Source organism: Furipterus horrens, unplaced genomic scaffold, assembly GCF_987537825.1.
Source record: "Furipterus horrens unplaced genomic scaffold, mFurHor1.1.pri manual_scaffold_17, whole genome shotgun sequence".
Lineage (NCBI taxonomy): Eukaryota > Metazoa > Chordata > Mammalia > Chiroptera > Furipteridae > Furipterus > Furipterus horrens.
In genome coordinates, this window is record NW_028327187.1 from 39,747,402 (window position 1) to 39,753,401 (window position 6,000).

Sequence of the window (6,000 nt, forward strand, 5' to 3'; positions counted from 1 at the left end):
GCTTCGCAGCATTTGCAAATTATTTTCTCAGAGTCCTAAGAGGGACCAGCAAATAGCAAGCTTTGTAGGTCTCACTACCAAGACCAATTTAACTAAAAACAAGGGGAGAGGTATGGGAAACCAGGGTGCTTAGCAGTGGCAAATGTAGCTCAGCCCCAGAGTGGAAAACCACTGGGAGCATGGTGGCACGCAGGACCCACTCCACACACCGGTTTTCCCGTGGGGAACCAGGCCTGCATTTCTATAATAGTTAAAAGCTTGCTTTCTGCTAAAGGACCCCTCATCCTGGGCTGAGAACAACAGATGTTCAGCGTGTAACCTTGAAGCAGTTTCTTAGGACCTATTCTGGGCCAATTTCTAAGAACAGGATGTGGCTAGACAAGTTATCCTTATCATTCATGCATGTGTAACATTCTTTTCTTTAATATGTAAAAGTAATAATCATATAAGGCAAAGATTGGCACTACGATTCACAATTTTCTTGGATGTAATCCACCTAAGAAATCAATAAAAGCCTGTAAAGGCAGGGGCAAACTGTGCTTTCTCCTCTAGAAAGTGGCCAATCCTGTCCCCTCTTCTCCACAGGATTCTTACAGCTGCTGTGCATTTATTCCCTTATCCACAATGCTGTGGACTCTGCGGGTCAGAGGTCCACGACAACACTCAATTCTCTCCATAAGCTAAGAAGAAAGGAATAACTAAACTACCAGGAGCTAAAGCCACCTCAAGAACATGGTAGAAAGTGCAAATGGGATTTGGACTCTGGATTGGATGATACCGGGAAGCAGAGCCAATTATATGACCAGGTATTTCAATAAATCTTATCCAGAAGGGCGGTATTACAGCCTGGCCAAAACTATAGGTGGTAAAGAAGCAGCATCTACTCATATTAGCCAGGAGAGGGCAATGTTTGGTCATTTCTGTGGCTTGAACAATGTTCATGTTTTGTCTGAGTTCAGATATGATTAAGTAGTCTGGTTTTTGCCTTGGTCCACAACTATCACAGAGAGACCTTGTCTGATATTGATGTATGTGAAATTGTTTATGTTTAACAAGAGAAGACCAAGGCTGAGTTGTGAGGGTAGGGCCAGCTGCCAACCACACCAAGACCTAACTTATAGTGCCAGGCCAGCTCCTGGATAGCAAGGGATGCTTCTCTCTTTGTCTATATTATATCATATCATATTATATTATATCCTATCATACCATACCATATCATATTACATTATATTTTATTTTATTATTATTTTATATCATATTATTGTACTATATTATATATACATACATATACATGTTCATATATATACACATCCACATTTCCATAACCCAGAATCAACTATTATTAACTTAGTGTTCTTACTTGTAGTCATTTCTTTAATGCTCAGGTTTTCATTTGTTGGTTTTCTTTGCATAAAGATTTTAAGTCTGCCCTGGTTGGTGAGGCTCAGTGGATTGAGTACCAGCCTCTGAGCCAAAGGGTCACTAGTTCGATTCCCAACCAGGGCACATGCCTGTGTTGTAGGCCAGGTCCACAGTTGGGGGTGTGTGAGAGGCAACCACACATTGAAGTTACTTTCCCTCTCTTTTTCCCTTCCTTTCTCTCTCTCTAAAAATAAATAAATAAAATATTTAAAAAAAAATTTAAGCCTGGTCCTAGCCGGTATGGCTTGGTTGTTGGAACGTCATCCTGTCCACCAAAAGGTTGTGGGTTTGATTTTTGGTCAGGCCACATACCTAGATTTTGGGTTTGATCCCCAGATGAGGCACATATAAAAGGTAACCAATTGATGTTTCTCTCTCCCATCAGTCTTTCTTTCTCTCTCTCCCATCCTCAATAAATATATTTTTTAATTAAAAAAGACTTTAAACCTTCTCTTTTTCTACTTTCACAGACACTGACTTTTCCCTCTGATTCATCCACAAATTAATACCCACTAGCACACCACTATCATTCAGCCCTGCCCTCATCCCAGCCTTGTCTTTCTCCCTTCCAAATTGCCCACCTCTCTTCCTCTCCACATCCATCAAAGTTTTTTTCCTATTTGAGATTCACTCCAAATTCACTGTGAGAACATCATAGCATGCCCCTCCTGGGTGAGGTGGGATGCATTCGAGCAGCTGAGAGAACCTAGCTAGTTTCTTCCCCATACAGGAAAAAAGGGCCCAAAGTTAAAGGTTGAATGGAAGTTCAGGCTTAGCAAAGAGGTAAAGGACAGGCACCTTGAAACTATACTACTTAGATTTTAGGTCACCTAGGTTTCTGGGTGAGGGTTGGGGGATGCCCAACTTGCTAAAGCAACAGGTTTGAAACCAAACATGCACCAACATGGGATTCTGATCATCCCCTGGCTCTTTATCTGATCTCCATCTTACAGCCTGTCACCGAGGAAACGGGAGCCTAACAGCTATGGGTAGGCAAGTTCTGGCTGGCTCCCAAGCATGGAGAGGGTATCAGGAAAAGTCATTTGGACTCCACCTCTGGAAAGTAGAGTCCATGACTCATCCACTGGATGAGGTCCTCCCTATTATAGTCTCTTTCAAAGTGGTCTTTTGGGGCCTGGCTAGACCTGAATTTGTAACTTGGCTGTACAAAGTTTCTTGGTCTTTCTGAAGCTGTTTCTACTTCTTTAAAGAGGTGCTAAAAATATTACCTTTTTCTCTGCCCTTGTAACTAAGTTTGTTAGAGCGTCATCCCAACATGGCAAGGTTGCAGGTTCGATTCCTGGTCACGGCACATACAATGAATGCATAAATAAGTGGAACAACAATTGGTGTTTCTCTCTCTGTCTCTCTCCCTTATCTCTCTCTAAAATCAATAAATAAAAATTTAAAAAGTTGTATCTTCTTTGTAAGATTTGTTGTGAAAATTAGGGAAAATATATGCACAGTTCCTGACACACAGTAGGTACTTAAAACACGATAGCTCATATCATCATCATCATCATATTATTATTATTATTATTATTATCACAATGGGACTGCTTGCTCTGCTCCACTGAAGTGAGCTCTCAGTAGTGAAAAAGAAGCGTGGGCAATGTGCCTTGACAACATGAGTTGTCCATGAAGGCCACAAAGGGGACACCCCCCCTTCTTACCAATATCCTCTATTCCCTTTTTCCCTTAACTGAGAGCTTTCATAGTTTCCTCCTATTAAAATATACACTTAAGTAAGATTAGGGTTGTAACAGGGAGTCTAGCCTTAAGCTGAAGGACTATAAATCTAAGGGGGAAACACCAAGCAACAACCAATACACAGGAAAGAACTGGATGGGAAAGATTCACCTCTGTGCTATCCTCTCTTAATTCCAACCCACTTCACACACAAGAAAAAAGTGAGTTTTTGTCAAGAAGAATTATTAAAGAAGTAACATGGCCCTAGTAGGGCACAGTCATTTCCACTGACATGCCACCAAGGGGGGCTTTCTATGCTAAGACTTCCCTTTCCTCTACTCCTCAGACTTTCAGTTAAAGAGTTAATGATCTATAAACAAATTCATAAATGCAGGTTGGTCTTTCAAAGTTCTTTAAGGGTACCCCTTGTGTAATCCCAACTTCTAATTAGCCCATTTTGTACTTTTAATTTAAAAACAAGGTTTTGTGGATTCCCCTACCCTCTCTGCCCTCCTTCTTTTTCTTCTATTCAATACAGTCTAAGTCTCCCAGACTCATGAATGTCACCCTAGCCACAGGCCCTTTTAGTTTCCTGCCCACAGGGAAAGTGAAAACAGGGGGTAACATCTTGTTTTAATAATAATTGCTTCATTTCATCAAACACTTTCTACATGCCTGGCACCATGTTTTGTCTCTGTTTTCTTTTTTTTTTAATTTTGAAATAAATATAGATTCATGGAAAGTTGTGAATATCATATAGAGAGTTCCTGTGTATTCTTCATCCAGTTTTCCCCACTGGTTAAATCTTATGTTAATATAGTTCAGTATCAAAACCAGGTAGAATTGACACTGGTATAATGTGTGTATGTAGTTCTATCACATTTTATCACATGTGCAACCACCACCATAATCAAGTTACAGAACTATTCTATCACCACAATAATCTCCCTCAAGCTATCCCTATATAGTCACATCCACTCACCCTCCCACCTCAAACCCCTGGAAACTACTAATCTGTTCTCCATCTCTATAATTTTGTCACTTCAAGAATGTTATAAACATAGAATCATACAGCATGTAACTTTTAGAGGTTGGTTTTGTTTTTCATTCAGCATATGCCTTTGATATCCATCCAAGTCCTTGCATGTATCAATAGTTTGATTCTTCTTTTTTTTTTTTTTCATTTAAGGAAAGTGCTTTTGGTATGTCAAGCCCTAGGTTCTGAAATGTTTCTCTTAAGTGTTCTTACCCCTGACTCTAGAGGATGAAAAGAAATCCTCCTTTCTCTGAAGTTCCATAGACAATCCACCACCATGTCCTGTTGATTCTACATCCTAAATGCATCTGGACTCTGTCCACAGCCCTCCATCTTCACCACGCCTCGCTAGTCAAGGCTTCTGTCATCATCTCCCACCTGAATGACTGTAGCAGCTTTTCATATGTCTTCCCATTTCCACTCTTGGCTGCCCACTAAAGCCAATGCAACCCTGATTCTGTCTCCTGTCAGAAGCCTGTTAGTGGCTCTCCAAAATTCTTCAGCTGCAACCTAAATACTTCTCATGGCCTATGATGCCCTACCTGTCTAGTCCCTTGTTGCCTATTGCCCAGAACTCATATCGAGTCTCTCTGTCTCTTTTTTTTTTAAGACTTTATTTATTTATTTTTAGAGAGAGGGAAAGGGAGGGAAAGAAACATCAATGTGTGGTTGCCTCTCACATGCCCCCAACTGGGAACCTGGCCCACAACCCAGGCATGTGCCCTGACTGAAAATTGAACCAGAGACCCTTTGGTTCACAGGGTAGTGCTCAACGCACTCAGCCACACCAGCCAGGGTGAGTCTCTCTCTTTTAACGTCACTGCCCCAACCCTGGATTGCTTTCTGTTCTTTGGAAGTACCACATTGTCTGGTCTCTGGGCTTTTGCTTGCTGTGTCGTCTGTAATACAGCACCTCATCTCCTGCCTCCCCACCTAGCCAAATTCTGATCATCCTTCATGTTTCAGCTTTAAATGTCACCTCTGCAGGAAAGTCTTCCCTGGCCCCTCCATTGATTGAGGGCCTCCCTGTTATATTCTCTTTCAAAGCATTGAGTACAATAGTAATTCATTAGTTGTTCATGAAATTAATTAAATCTCTGTCATTTCCACTGATTAGACTTTAAGCTCCCCAAGAGGCTGTGGCTATCTAGTTCACACTCGAATCTCCAGCTCCCAGAAAAGTGTCAGCTCTTTGTGGCTGTTCAGTGAATTCTTCTTGAGTACATGAATGAAGGAAAGTACAACCAACTGGTAATAAGTTACTGTGATTTTAAAAAACAGGGAGGAATTTTATGGAGCTATTGGGAGGAAGGGATTACCGAATGACACGCTGGCTGAACAGCTGGATGTTGCAGAGGCCTCACTGCAAACTCAGCCCCCTTTTTCTTCCCTCTTCAGACCTTCCTTTATGGATGAGAGGCCCTGTGAAGGGAGAAGGTTTTTATGAGGTGCTAGGGACCCGTTTTTGAGTCTTATACGTCTGCAAAATGTTGGCAGTTTCTTCAAGACACTTAGATTTCAGGTTTGGCAGCACTAACTGGAGAGCATCTGTGGATCTTTAAGAGAGGGTGTGTGGCCTCATAGTACTGCAGGCCATTTTTTAGAGGTAGGGGGGAGGGAGGAAGAGAGAGAAGGAGAAAAACATCGATCAGTTCCTTTTGTACATCCAACTGGTGACCGAACCCACAATCTAGGCATGTGCCCTGACCAGGAATTGAACCAGTGACCTTTCACTTTGCGGGACGACCCCCAACCTACTGAGCCCCACTGGTTAGGGCTGAATGCCAATTCTGACTACCCTATCTAATGCACCCCCCTTCCTCTTTCTCCCCCATTAAGCTGTAAGTGCCAGT